Source organism: Hypanus sabinus, chromosome 4 (assembly GCF_030144855.1).
Source record: "Hypanus sabinus isolate sHypSab1 chromosome 4, sHypSab1.hap1, whole genome shotgun sequence".
Classification (NCBI taxonomy): Eukaryota; Metazoa; Chordata; class Chondrichthyes; order Myliobatiformes; family Dasyatidae; genus Hypanus; species Hypanus sabinus.
In genome coordinates, this window is record NC_082709.1 from 154,393,546 (window position 1) to 154,409,634 (window position 16,089).

A 16,089-nucleotide genomic window follows, 5' to 3' on the forward strand; every position below is an offset into this window, starting at 1 on the left:
AATTTACAATGACCTATTAACCTACCAACTAGTACGTCTTTGGAATGTGGGAGGAAACTGGGGCGCCTGGAGGAAACCTTTACAGTTATGGGGACTCCTTTACGGTCATAAACTCCTTGCAGGCAGCAACAGGAATTGAACCCGGGTTGCTGATACTGTGAAGTGTTGTGATGTAGTCCTCAGAGAGGGATCAGGAGTGGAAAGGGTGAGCAATTTCAAGTTCCTGAGTGTCAACATCTCTGAAGATCTATCCTGGACCCACCATATCGATGCAGTTACAAAGAAGGCAAGACCAATGGCTATATTTCATTAGGAGTTTGAGGAGATTTGGTATGTCACCAAAAACACTTGTGAATTCCTACAGATGTACTGTGAAGATAATTCAAACTGACTGCATCATCATCCGGTATGGGGAGGGTGGCACTGCACAGGATCGAAATAAGCTTCAGAAAGTGTATATTCAGTCAGTTCAACATGGGCACCAGCTTCCCCGACATTCAGTACATCTTCAAGGAGCGATGCTTCAAATTCCAAGATTTAAAAAGCAGAGCTTTGAACCAGGTTTCTCTGAGTTGAACAATCCACACCAGAGTGTGTGAAAAGAGCTGTTTTTTAATCACAATGGCGATCAAAATTTTGAAGGTAGAGATTCATGGCAGTTTCTTATTGTTGAGAAGCGACTAATCAGCAAGAGGGATTCGGTAGAAATGGCCCATTAGAGTATTTCAAGTGCAAGCAGAGCGACCATTTATTTGGAGTGTGCCAGATGTTATAGTGGCCTTGGCGAGTTCAGACTTGAGTGAAGTAGATTGTCTAGTAATTTACTCTCTCTTTGTTCTTATTTGTTCATTCCTCATTTATTAGTGCAAAGTATAGTGAGAATGGCTCCGGGGCCCAGCAGTTCCCTTGACTCGTGGCATGGAACTAGTTTATGCAATTTAACAGTTGGTACGTCAAGTACACCCTCTTAACTTTCTCCACAGATCTACAGAAAACAGGTTGCACAATGATACAGTGCTGGCTGGAACCAAATGATGAAATAGAGCCAATCTGTGAACCTGTTGATCCACAGGATTCCTCTTGAGGTGTTCAAAGCAACTTTGGCTTCATATGTGTGGTCAAGAACCAATCTTTGGGGATTATGAGACCTTACGTGATTGGTCAATCCCACTAACCGGAATAGCAAAAAGGTAGTTTGCCAAACACCAGCTCTATCCCGACTAACACTCAGACTCCAATCTGAATCCTTGTCAACGTAATTCTCACTGTTGTGATTGTCTCCATCTTCGCCTTGTCATTCCTTTTTGTGCCGCTACCATCATTCTATCTATATCAACTCACTGCCATCATCATCATTAATAGGCATTCCCAGTTTGTGTTAATTTTTTATTTTAATTTAGCCCCATTAATGATGGATAAATACTTATGGCGTGATCTCTACATGCCTGAAGGTAGTGAAGCCTTGAATTCTAATCCTGATAAGAAACAGAAACTACAGAAATTACCTGGAGTATTATTTTATTCCATTCCCGTCAGATCAGAGGTGCCCCATGTGTCTTATTTATAATACTGTACTGTCTAATGAAACCCTGGAACCATCAAGTTTGCAGGAACACTTCCTTAAAAGATGCCCTGAAAGGCTACTTATGGTATTAGTCAGTTCCAGATGAAAGAAGCATTTGAAAAGCATTGCATACTTAAGTCATTTGCCAAGAAAGCTAAAAACGCCCTCGATAGTGGTCTCATTGCTTCTTATAACATTTCCAAAATGATAACAAAATGTGGAAAATATCATACAACTGGTGAAAGATTAATAATGCATGCTGTATCAGAAGTGCTCACCACTGTTCAGAAAATGGATTTCAAAAACAATTCCTCTGAGAAATAGCTCTGTAGCTCATATATGAAGACATTGAGTAACAACTATGCACAGAGCTATAAAAAACAAAATTTGGGATGCAACTGGATGAGTCAACTGTGCGAGATAATGAGGCATTGCTAATGGCATATGTACAGTTTATCAAAAACGGAGAAGTTTATGAAGAGATTCTCTTTTGTAAAAAGTTAAAAACAAATATCAACAAAGAATCAATCTATGACGAGCTCAAAATGTATTTATATATAGCACCATAGCAACAACAACACCACCATATATGTCAGGTTGCCATGCTGGTTTAGTGGCATTTATGAAAAAAGAAATTTCAAGTCTGTTTGCAATCCATTGTGTAATTCATCGTCAACGTCTCGCAGCCAAAACCCTCAGCCAGTTACTTTTTTCAAGCATGACTCTTGTAATATCCACTATCAACAAATTTAAGCTCATCCATCAAATAGCGGAATATTTCACCAGTTATGCCACAATAACAATGAAGAGTTTGAACTCTTGCTTCTTCACACTAAAGTGTGTTGGCTGTGGCTTAAACTGGTTCTTTGATCTTTTGACACCGTGATTGAATTTTTACTCAAAGTTGACAAGAACTTGGAAACAAGATTAAACTTCTACGTGGAGATGTGGCACACCTGGCTGATCTGTATGACAATATGAAAATTCTACAAATGAAACTGTATATGTAGAATTTCAATTTAATCCTGGCAAAAAAGTCCACTTTTATCAGATAATAGGAAATATATAAGCAAAACATTGGGAGAACAATATTGTCACAGTTTCCCTGCATGGAAAGTATGGTACTCTGTAGATACTATTAATGGGAATGACCTACTGGGGGGAGCCACAGCGACTGGGTCTCTGGCACTGAGTTCATAAGACCATAAGACATAGGAGCAGAATTAGGCCACCCGGCCCATCGAGTCTGCTCTGCCATTCAATCATGGCTGATCCTTTTTTCTATCCCCTCCTCAACCCCAGTTCCTGGCCTTTTCCCCATAACCTTTGACGCCATGTCCAGTCAAGGACCTATCAATCTCTGCCTTAAATACACCCAACGACCTGGCCTCCACAGCTGCATGGGGCAACAAATTCCAGAAATTCACCACCATTTAGCTGAAGAAATTTTTCCACATCTCTGTTTTGAAAGTGTGCCCCTCTATCCTGAGTCTGTGCCCTCTTGTCCTAGACTCTCCCACCATGGGAAACATCCTTACCACATCTACTCTCTCTAGGCCTTTCAACATTCGAAAGGTTTCAATGAGATCGGGGGGGGGGGGGGGGGATCTTCCCATCCTTCTGAATTCCAGCAAGTTACAGATCCAGAGCCATCAAATGTTCCTCCTCTGATAACCCTTTCATTCCTGGAATCATCCTTGTGAACCTCCTCTGGATCATCTCCAATGCCAGCACATCTTTTCTAAGATGAGGGGCCCAAAACTGTTCACAATACTCAAGGAGAGGCCTCACCAGTGCCTTATAAAGCCTCAGCATCACATCCTTGTTCTTGCATTCGAGACATCCAGCACCAGAATCTGGTGCTGTGACAAAGAACAGCAGAGAGCAGAAAAAGATTTTCAGGATCAGTTCAAAGATTTGAACGACGTGGAACGTAAGAAATTGGAGCAGGAGTAGGCCATCCAGCCCATCGAGTCTGCCTCGCCAGTCAATGAGATCATGGCTGATCTGTAAACTCAGATCCATCTACCTGCCTTATCCCCATAACCCTTAATTCCCTTACTATGTAAAAACCTATTTAACTGTATCTTAAATATATTTAGTGAATAAGCCTCAACTGCTTCCCTGGGCAGAGAATTCCACAGAGTCATCACTCTCTGGGAAAAATAGTTTCCCGTCATCTCTGTCCTAAAACTTCTCTCCTGAATCTTGAGGCAATATCCCTTAGTTCTAGTCTCACTTAACAATGGAATCAAATTTCCTACTATCTTATCTATCCCTTTCAAAATTTTGTATGTTTCTATAAGATCCCTTCTTTTTTTGTAATTTTTTTAAAGTTCATCATCAAACAAACATTTCCATAAGATGTATTTCAGACATTGTACATATATATCATATAATCATATATATCACAAATCTCCACAAAGTATTTATCTGAAGTATACACTTATAGAAAAGTGTGGAAAGAAAAAAACAAGCAAAAGGAAAAAACTATGTCCAAGTAGGGAGTGATCTTTTTTTTTTACAACATATTCATTGATTTGTGAGAATAAAATCAGGCCTATGAGGCATTATGTAGTTCAACCATTTTTCCCAGTATGAATCAAATTGTTCCAGCTTATGATTAACAGATGCTGTTATCTTCCCCATTTTGTAAATACCCATTGTAAATTCCATCCATGCATTTAAAGTTGGGCTCTCCTGTGATAACCATTTCCTAGTCTTTTTACCAGCCACCAACAGTACATTCATTAAATATTTATCTCTTTTCAACCATTCTTGAGGTATATATCCAAAATATATGGTCTTACTCTCTCAGGGTATTTCACATTTAAAGATGTCTTGTAGGGCATTGTGTATCCCCCTCCAACAGTCTTCGATAACAGGGCAGTCCCAAAAAATATGATAATGATTTGCATTTTGATTTCCACAATTTCTCCAGCAAACAGGGAGGTTACTATCATAATGGGATTTCTGAGAGGGTGTAATAAAATATCTTATCAAGTTTTTCCATCTAAACTCCCTCCATTTCTGTGAACTGGTACACTTCCATTGATACCTTCATACTATTGTCCGTTCTTCCTCAGATGTAATTATCCCTTCTCATTCTTCTGAACTCCAGAGAGTATAGTCCCAGGCAACTCAATCGCTCCTCATAGGTTAACCCCTTCATCCCTGAAAATTTCAGACTGGGTAATTAACCCATTTTTTGCAAAGTGGAAGAACAGGAAGAGAGTTTGCAAGAAAGAAATGATCAAAATTCAGAATGATGAAGAAACAAAAATGCTTTTCAAAATTCTCAGCTCTTGTGGTATGTGGCTACACCAGGGGTGGGCAAACTTTTTGACTTGTGGGCCACAAAGGGTTCTAAAATTTGACAGGGGGGGCCGGACCAGGAGCAGATGGACGGAGTGTTTTGGTAATACACCTCATAAGAGAAAATAAAATATCATGGGATATGTAGAAAACATGTGCTTTAATTTCAATTGAAAATGAACAAATGCATTACAACAAAATATCTGTCTTTGAAGTCCCATGGTATTTAGCTATTTATTGAAATAACTTTTAAAACACTGAAAATTAAAGGAATAAAATACAGCTTTTTTTAATAGTAACAGTCATTATTTTAAAGCACTGAAAATTCTGTTATCCTTCAAGATATTATCATCATCACTCTCCTCCTGACTGTCTTTATTTCAAAAACAGTAGGAGATGCAGGTCTACTTGTCCTGCTCCTTCTTATTCAATTGTCCCCTGTGCCAAAACTCAACAACGACCAGCACAAAGACAGAACAGTGAGAGCGCGCCAGTATGCGGAGCGCGTTATTTGATCTGGAGCGCATTTTTTATTTTGAGAACGTACGTGCACCTGCGCACTACTCATGTCCATCACTTAACAGAAATGACATGTAACATGTAAGGCTTATTGAAAAAAATATTTTCAAATGCATTTTTTACATAACACAACGAAGAAACTTATTTTTAATTTCAGTGGGAACAGTGTTGTTGGTCTCCCTTTTTAGCCAGCACATCAAAGTCTGGATTTAGTTTTGTTGTGGCAATTCTCAGGATGTATCTGAGGTGTTGGTCAGTTAACTTGGATCTGTGGCTGGCTTTGTTGATGTTCATGACGCTGAACGCCTGTTCACACAAATAGGTCGAGCCGAACAAAGAGTAAAGCACAAATGTGGAGTAATACGCTGCACCTCAACAAAGGTCAATGTGTAGCGGTGTGTTACATGCAGCGCTAAAATTACGACATGGAGTCGGTAACTGCAGTCGAAGAAAAAAACTTTATTCGGAATCCCCAGCCTCACTTTTAAGCCTCCCTCAACCTGCCCCCCCCCCCCCCCCCGTGGCACAGAGGCTCCAAAGCTCTGTGCTCGCAAATCCCCGCAGGCTATCTCCCTTAGCCGGAACACTGGCTAATTGTGAGCCGGTTTGGATGTGCCAGGAAATGGGTCGCCACAAATGTATATAGAGTGCGTCATCTATTGGGAAAACACCAGAATTGCGGGGAAAAAACGTTAACAAGGTTTATTAATATAATTTCATCAAGTTCTGCGGGCCGGATTAAAAAGCTTAACGGGCCGTAGTTTTCCCATGCCTGGGCTACACTGTCATACAAAGTTTCCTGCTCCTTGGAGTAAAGCCAAACTGTGCTTCATTGCATTTCCATCCTCCTACCTCGTTGAAAGAGGATTCTGTGCAGTGAACCACATACTCACAAAAAATAGACATTGTTACACATTGGGACTTAACGTTTTTGCTGTCACAACTTGAACTAGATATTACAACTCTTGCTAAAAACCATCAAGCTCAAGGATCACAGCACACAGCTTGGTTTAAGACAAATAAAAAATTAAAACTGAATAATTTTTCTCAATTTAGCATATAGTTGACATGTTTTGACACTGTAGGGATGCCAGAAGGGGGCATTTGTGCCTAAGGGGGGCTTTGACAAGTATGAAGGTGCTTTAGGGGAGTGTTGGCAAGTATTAAGGTGCTAAAAAAGGGGGGCATTGGGCTAAAAAAGGTTGGGCAATGCTGCTTTAGACACTATTGAAGGAGCCAGGGAGCCACAGTGGTCAGGTCTCTGGCATTCTTCTGGTGCTGTGGCTCAGAAGGGCAGAGAAGGGAAGAGGACTGTAATGTTGACAGGGGATTCCTTAGTCACAGCAACAGATACGAGTTTCTGTGGGTGCAATAAAGACACCGAGATGGTGTGTTGCTTCCCTGGTGTGAGGATCAGGGATGTCTCGGATTGTGTCCATGACATTCTGAAGGGAGAGTGTGAGCAGCCAGAAGTCTTGGTACACATTGGCATCATTCACATAAGTAGATTACCCGAGGAGGTTCTAGAGGGAGATTTTAGATAGGTAGAAAGCTGAGAAACAGGACCTCCAGGGTAGTGTGTCATTGAGGGTAAGAATAGGATGATTTGGCAGGTGCTGTGTGGCTGAGGAACTGATGCAGGGGGCAGGGATTCAACTTTATAGATCATTGGGATCTCTTCAGGGAAGGTATGATCTGTACAAAAAGGATGGGTTACACCTGAAACCAAAGGGGTCCAATATCCTTGCAGGCAGGTTGGCTAGAGTTGCTCAGGTAAGCTTAAACTAATTTGGCAGGTGGATGGGATCTGGAGTGATAGTACTGAGAATAAGGTAGTTGGTTTACAAACAGAGGCAACATGTAGTGAGACTCCAAACAAGGAGAGACTGTTGATAGGGCAAAGTTACAGTCAATGGGATGAGTTGCAACGTAAGTAGTAGAAAAGATCAAAAAAACTGAGAAGCAGGTTTATTATCACCAGCATGTGTTGTGAAATTTGCTAACTTAGCAGCAGCAGTTCAATGCAATAGATAATATAGAAGATAAAAAATAAATCAAATAAAAATAATAATAGTAAAAAATAAATAAGTAAATCAATTACAGTATATGTATATTGAATAGATTAAAACGTGCAAAAATCAGAAGTACTGTATATTAAAGAAAAGGTGAGGTAGTGTCCAAGGGTTCTATGTCCATTTAGGAATTGGATGGCAGAGGGGAAGAAGCTGTTTCTGAATCGCTGAGTGTGTGCCTTCAGGCTTCTGTACCTCCGACCTGATGGCAACAGTGAGAAAAGGGTATGCCCTGTGTTCTGGAGGTCCTTAATAATGGATTCTGCACTTTTTGACACACTGCTCCCTGAAGATGTCCTGGGTACTTTGTAGGCTAGTGCCCAAGATGGAGCTGACTAGGTTTGCAACCCTCTGTAGCTTCTTTCGATCCTGTGCAGTAGCACCCCCCCACCTCCCCCACATACCAGGCAGTAATAGTAATGCAGCCTGTCAAAATACTCTCCACGGTACATCTACTGAAGCTTTTTAGTGTATTTGTTGACATGCTAAATCTCTTCAAAATCTTGCTTTCTTTATAGTTACATCCATATGTTGGGACCAGGTTAGATCCTCAGAGATCTTAACACCCAGGAACTTGAATCTGCTCACTCTCTCTACTTCTGAGCCCTCTATGAGGATTGGTATGTGTTTGTCTTACCCTTCCTGAAGTCCACTATCAGCACTTTCGTCTTACTGACTTTGAGTGCCAGGTTGTTGCTGCAGCACCACTCCACTAGTTGGCATATCTCACTCCTGTACACCCTCTCGTCACCAATTGAGATTCTGCCAACAATGGTTGTATTGTCGGCAAATTTATAGATGGTACTTGAGCTGTGCCTAGCCACACAGTCATGTGTATATAGAGAATAGAGCAGTGGGCCAAGCACACACCCCTGAGGTGCGCCAGTGTTGATCATCAGTAAGGAGGATATGTTATCACCAATCTGCACAGATTGTGGTCTTCCAGTAAGGAAGTTGAGGATCCAATTGCAGAGGGAGGTATGGAGGCCTAGGTTCTGCAAATTCTTAATCAGGATTGTGGGAATGATGGTATTAAATGCTGATCTATAGTCGATGAACAGCATCCTGACATCGGTGTTTGTGTTGCCCAGGTGGTCTAAAGCCATGTGGAGAGCCATTGACCTACTGTAGTGATAGGCAAGTTGCAATGGGTCTGGGTCCTTGCTGAGGCAGGAGTTCAGTCTAGTCATGACCAAACCTCTTAAAGCATTTCATCACTGTCGATGTGAGTGCTACTGGGCGATAGTCATTTAGGCTGTTCACATTATTCTTCTTAAGCACTGGTTTAATTGTTGCCTTTTTGAAGCAAGTTGGAACTTCCACCCATAGTACTGAGAGGTTGAAAATGTCCTTGAATACTCCCGCTAGTTGGTTGGCACAGGTTTTCAAAGTCATACCAGGTACTCCATCTGGACTTTCCACCTTGCGGGGGTTCACTCTCTTTAAAGACAGCTTAATATCAGACTCTGAGATGGAGATCACAAGGTCATCAGGTGCAGCAGGGATCTTCACAGCTGTAGTTGTGTTCTTCCTTTCAAAGCGGGCATAGAAGACATTGCGTTAATCTGGTAGTGAATCATCGCTGCCATTCATGCTATTGGGTTTCACTTTGTAGGAAGTAATGTCCTGCAAACCCTGCCAGAGTTGCCATGCATCCAATGTTGCATCCAACCTCATTTGAAATGGTCTCTTTGACCTTGAAACAGCCCTACACCAATCATGCCTGGTTTTCTGGTACAGGCCTGGTTTGCCAGACTTGAGTGCCACAGATCTAGCCTTCAGCAGACAACATCCACGGCTTTTGGTCTGGGAATGTACAGACCAAAAGTCTTTGTGGGCACACACTTATCCACACAGGTTTTAATGAAGTCAGTGACAACTGCAGCATACTCATCCAGATTCAAAGATGAATCGCTGAATACAGTCCAGTCTACCAATTCAAAGCAGTCCTGTAAATGTTCCTGTGCTTCCCTTGTCCATGCCTTCTTGGTCTTCACCACTGGTGCTGCAGTCTTCAATCTCTGCCTATATTCAGGGAGTAGAAGTACAGCTAGGTAATCAGACTTCCTGAAGTGAGGGTGTGGAATAGCATGGTAGGCATTCTTGATGGTGGTATAGCAACGGTGCACTGTGTTGTTTCCTCTGGAATTGCAAGTGAACTGTTGTTGGTAATTGCTTTGTGATTTTTTCAGACTGGCCTGGTTAAAATCTCCCAGAACGATGGTATGCTGATTTGTGCATGTTGATCCCATTGGTCTGATCATCTAAAGCCTGGTTGACATTGGCCTGAGGTGAAATGTATATTGCTATCAAAATAACTCCAGAGAACTCCTGTGGTAGGTAAAAAGGACGGCATTTAACTGCTAGATATTAACTGTCCCAGGCCTGGTGAACAGAACTGAAACAGCACTAATATATTTGTGCACCAAGAAGAGTTTATCATGTGGCATACTCCTCCACCTCTGCTTTTAAGAGACTCTATAGATCTATCCTGACGGTGTATAGCAAACCCATCGATCTGATTGCTGCATCTGGTACAGAAGGGGTTAACCAGGATTCTGTGAAACAAAGGACATATGTGGTCCTCATGTCCCTCTGATTTAGCACCTTAGCTCTGAGATCACTGATTTTATTCACCAGAGACTGCATGTTTGCCAGCAAGATAATTGGTACAGGAAGTTTAAAACCGTTTCCTTAAACACACTTGTAACCCAGCTCTGCACCCGCGCTTCCTCCGTGGTGTCCTATGTGGGCACTTCCAACCACAATCAGTCTTGCTTCTGTCAGTTTTAAGCAGCGATAGCTTGTTTAAACGTGAATACAGGTCTAAAGGTGTTATATTTAAATGTGCGCAGTTTACAGACAAAGGTCAATTAACTTGTAGCACAGTTACAGATTGGCATGTATGATGTTGTAGGCATCACTGAAACATGGTTGAAAGAAAATTATAGCTGGGAGCTTAATATCCAAGAATACACATTGGATCAAAAGGACAGGCAGGAAGGCAGAGAGGGCAATGAGGCCCTGTTGATAAAAAATGAAATTAAATCATTAGAAAGAGGTGACATAGGGTTGGAAGGTGTTGAATCATTGTGGATAGAGCTAAGGAATTGCAAGTGTAAATAAACATCCTGATGGGAGTTGTATGCAGACCCCCAAACAATAGTAAGATGTGGTCTACAATTTAAAATGGGAGATAGAAAATGCATATCAAAAGGGCAAAGTTACAATAGTCATGGGGGATTTCAATATGCAGGTGGATCGGGAAAATCAGGTTGGTATGGAATGCCAAGAGGGGGGAATCTCTAGTGTGTCTTTGAGATGGATTTTTAGAGCACCTCGAGGTTGAGCCCACTAAGGGATCAGCAATTCTAGACTGGGTGTTGTGCAATGAACTGAAATTGAAACTGAAATGGAATAAATTTTGGCACAGACTAGGAGGGCTGAATGGTCTGTTTTCTGTGATGTAGTGTTCTATGGTTCTATGATTAGAGAGCTTAAAGTAAAAGAACCTATAAGGTATAGTGATCATATTATGATTGAATTCACCTGTAATTTGAGAAAGAGAAACTAAAGTCAGATGTATCAATATTACAAAGATGGCAGATGGAGTTTAATGCTGATAAGTGTGAGGTGCTACGTTTTGGTAGGACTAATCAAAATAGGGCATACCTGGTAAATGGTAGGGCATTGAGGAATGCAGTAGAACAGAGTGAGCTAGGAATAATGGCGCATAGTTCCCTGAAGGTGGAATCTCATGTGGATAGGGTGGTGAAGAAAGCTTTTGGTATGCTGGCCTTTATAAATCAGGGCATTGAGTATAGGAGTTGGAATGTAATGGTAAAATTGTACAAGGCATTGGTGAGGCCAAATTTGTAGTATTGTGTACAGTTCTGGTCACCAAATTATAGGAAGGATGTCAACAAAATAGAGAGAGTACAGAGAAGATTTACTAGAATGTTACCTGGGTTTCAGCACCTAAGTTACAGAGAAAGGTTGAACAAGTTAGGTCTTTATTCTTTGGAGCGTAGAAGGTTGAGGGGGGACTTGATAGAGGTATTTAAAATTATGAGGGGGATAGATAGAGTTGAGGTGGATAGGCTTTTTCCATTGAGAGTAGGGGAGACTCAAACAAGAGGACATGAGTTGAGAGTTAAGGGGCAAAAGTCTAGGGGTAACACAAGGGGGAACTTCTTTACTCAGAGAATGGTAGCTGTAAAGAATGAGCTTCCAGTAGAAGTGGTAGAGGCAGGTTTGATTTTGTCATTTAAAAAAAATTGGATAGGTATATGGACAGAAAAGAAATGGAGGGTTATGAGCTGAGTGCAGGTAGGTGGGAGTAGATGAGAGTAAGTGTTTGGCATGGACTAGAAGAGCCAAGATGGCCTGTTTCCATACTGTAATTGTTATACGGTTATTACAGTGGAGTAAAGGAAATTACTGAGGCATGAGAGAGGAGTTGGCCAGAATTGATTGGAAAAGAACATTGGCAGGGTTTACAGCAGGGCAGCAATGGCTGGAATTTCTGGAAGCAATTTGGAAGGCATAGGATATATATATATCCCAAAGAAGAAGAAATATTCTAAAAGCAAGATGACACAACCATGACCAACAAGGAGAGTCAAAGTTAACATATAAGCCAAAGAGAGAGCATATAATAGAGCAAAAATTACTGGGAAGTTCGAGGATTGGGAAGCTTTTAAATAATAACAGAAGGCAACTAAAAAAGTCATTAAGAAGATAAAGATGGAATACAAAAGTAAGCTAGCCAATAACATTAAAGAGGATAGCAAAAGTTTGTTCAGATACAAAAAGTGTAAAAGGGAGGCAAGAGTGGATATCAGACTGCTGGAAAACATTGCAGGAAAGGTAGTAATGGGGGAGAAGGAAATGACAGACGAACTGAATAAGTATTTTGCATCATTCTTCACCGTGGAAGATTCTAGCATCATGGTAGAAGCTCCAGGTGTCAGGGATTATGAAGTGTGTGAAGTTACTGTTACTAGAGAAAAGGTTCTTGGGAAGCTGGAAGGTCTGAAGGTAGATAGTCACCTGGACCAGATGGTTTACACCCTATTTTTCTGGAAGAGGTGGCTGGAGAGATCATGGAGGCATTTGTAATGATCTTTCAAGAATCACTAGTTTCTGCAATGGTACCCAAAGACTGGAAAATTGCAAATGTCACTCTGCTCTTCAAGAAGGGAGAGAGGCAGAAAAAAAGGAGACCGTAGACCAATTTGTCTGACATGAGTGATTGGGAAGATATTGGAGTTGATTATTAAGACTGAGGTCGCAGGGTACTTGGAGGCAAATGATTAAATAGGCCTTAGTCAAGATTGTTTCCTCAAGGGAAAATTTTGCCTGAAAAGACTGTTGGGATTCTTTGAAGAAATAACAAGCAGAATAGACAAAGGAGAATCAGTTGATGTTGTGTACTTGGATTTTCAGAGGACCTTTGTCAAGGTACCACACATGAGGCTGCTTAACAAGCTACAAACCATGGTATTACAGGAAGGATTCTAGAATGGATAAAGCAGTGGCTGATTGGCAGGAGGCAAAAAGTGGGAATACAAAGAGACTTTTTCCGGCTGGCTGCTGGTGACTAGTGGTGTTCCACAGGAGTCTGGGTTGGGACCAATTCTTTTTATGTTATATCCAATGATTCAGATAATGGAATTGATGGCTTTGTTGCAAAATTTGTAAACAATATAAGCATAGGTGGAGGGGCAGGTAGTTTTGAGGAAGTAAAGAGGCTTACACATGAAGGACTTAGATTAGGAGAATGGGCAATGAAGTGGCAGATGGAAAACAGTGTCGGGAAGTGTATGGTAATAAGCTTGGTAGAGAATTGCAAGTTTTGATTATTTTCTAAATGGAGAGATAATACAAAAAATTGAAGTGCAAAGTGACTCGGGAGTCCTTGTGCAGGATTCCCTGAAGGTGAATTTGTAGGTTGAGTCTGTGGTGAGGAAAATAAATGCAATGTTGGTATTCATTGCACGAGAACTAGAATATAAAAGCAAGGATGTAATGCTGAAACTTTATAAAACACTGGTAAGGCCTCAGTTGGAGTATTGAGAGCTGTTTTGGGCTTCTAATCTTAGAAAAGATGTGCTGAAACTGGAGAGGATTCAAAGGAGGTTCACGAAAATGGCTTGTCATATGAAAAGCATTTGATGGCTCTGGGCCTGTATTCACTAGAATTCAAAAGAATTAAGAGTGACCTCATTGAAACCCATCAAATGGTGCAAGGCCTTAATAGAGTGGATGTGAAGAGGATATTTTCTATGGTGGGAGAGTCTAAGACAAGAGGACACACCCTCAGAATATACATCTTTTTTAGAATGGACATGAGGGGGAATTTTTTTATCCAGAGAGTGGTGAATCTGTGGAGCATGCTTGATGGAACAAAAATCCTAAATCTGCTCCCATGTCTAATGGTCATAAAAGGTGACATCAATCATTAAGGACCGCCGTCATCCAGGACATGCCCTCTTCTTATTGCTGTTATCAGGGGGGAGGTACAGGAGTCTGAAGGCACACAATCAACAGTTCATGAATAGCTTCTTCCCCTCTGCCATCAGACTTCTAAATGGACATTTAACCCTGGAACACTACTCACTTTTAAAAATCTCTTCTTGCACTATTTATTTGATTAAACTTTTATGATTATATATGGGTATGGAAGGCTATGGTCCTGATGCAGGTTAATGGGAGCAGGCAGTTTAAATGGCTCAGCACAGACTAGATGGGCCAAGGTTCTTGTTTCTGACAATGCGACAGTCATTTCCATGACTCTATGTAACATAACATCAAGTTATTCTGATCCTTATTCTGATGTAGTTTTGGGCTGACTGAGTGATCTAGTGTTTTTACTATGTCCTGGAAAATTTGTCAAGGTTGAGAGTAGAGTTTGCAGCCATTGCTTCCTAATGGCAGGAACGTGAACCATGGGCAGCTCCATTAATCCTTGCTGATTAAAGTGTAGAGCAAAATCGAAATCAGCAAGGACAAGAACAGAAACTGAGTGAGTGTTTGGTGCCATCTGCCTGTGTTTGACTGGTTTCTCTCTCACTGCTGCGGGAAGGTGCAGGTTCAATCACCTCTGCAGTTTTGATGTGTAATGTCCTCAGCACTGAACTCGTTCTGCAGTTGTGGACTCCTTTTGAGGACTACAGTTCATGTTGCATATATTTCTGGTTACCTTTTTTTTGCTATTTGCACAATTTGATTCAGGCAGTTTGGCATGGAACTGGCTCAGCAGGTGGGGCCTGCAGTCATTGACACAGTGCTAAACTGAACTGACTCAGTGGCTGTGGCTCCTGGACCATTTCGGGGACTGCAGTTTGATGTTTAATATTCCATGTGATAATTGCTCATATTTTGCTGTTTGTGCGAATTGTTCGTTTCACACATTAGGTGTTTGATGTTTTGTGACTGCCTGTGGGAGGCTGAATCTCAGGGTTGTATACTGTATACTGTACATACTTTGATAATAAATATAGTTTGAAACTTAAAACTTTTAAGTTACACACTAAAGGTCTAATGACAAAGGTATATGTTCATTTACAAGGATGCACACATTAAAACAATTGAGTTATGAGCCTTAGTAAAGGTTGTGAATATTTTGATATTATTTCAGCCTTTTCTAAAAATATACAGATAACTAATTCCTGGGAAAAATTCAAGGGTTAGCACTATTAGCAGACATTTTGAACTTAAGTCATGGCAATATCAATCACCACTCCTTTTGATGGAAGCAATGATGAAGTAAAATAAGATGGTTGCCATTCCAAAACACACCAACACCACTCCTACCAATTCCCACTCTCATAGCACAGCACTGCCACAGAGTGGAAGGAAAAAGAAATGTTCAAGGATGTGGATAGTACGTGCTACACTACATATTAGCTGAAGGTATCTTTACACAGCTAATCCAGCTTAGGTGGCTGCCTGTTACTGCAGAACACAAGTTCCCTGGATCTGCTCTTTCAAGATCTGTTAGTCTGCTTCAACATTCACATGAACTAAATGGAAACTACCTCATGTGTTTTATGATGCTGCCTTACCTTGTTGAAATTATTCTACTGTTACTATTCCATTTGGAAATCATTGTTGGTAAAATATAAACAAATCCAAAATGGCAATGCCAAAACATTGCAAATCCCTATTCCATTTGATAATTACAGTAATTGTTCAAAATTCTGCTTGCACATGGCCTTTGAGGTGTGCTTGTTTCATATTTGTTTCTTAACAGTACTGGATGTAGAATTTGTGTGATTGGTTCAAACATTTGATGCCATTATGTTGCACAATAATTTAATATGAATGTAATTAACCAAAAAGTAAAGCAGTATCTTTGCAGCAATTCAAATGTACCTGTTGAACTGAATGGTTGGCTCATATCTGACATATCCGCCAATGCTATTAATCATTTAAATCCATTTTATATCCTTTAAGTAGACATAAATATCCAAAGTCTAAATATATTGATGTTGATTTCAGATTATACTTAGAAGTTGTTCGTCCTATCTGCTGGTTGTGCTAATTTGAAGCTCACATTTCAAATTTTAATAAATTAAATTCACAGAATCAAAATCAAGCTGACATTGAGTAAAT

General features: G+C 40.7%; 1 long non-coding RNA gene across 3 annotated transcripts in view; it reads right to left on the reverse strand.

The window, feature by feature from the left end:
* Positions 1-16,089, reverse strand: part of LOC132393382 (uncharacterized) — a 110,718-nt gene that overhangs the window by 80,253 nt on the left and 14,376 nt on the right. The gene's annotated exons all lie outside the window — the stretch shown is intronic.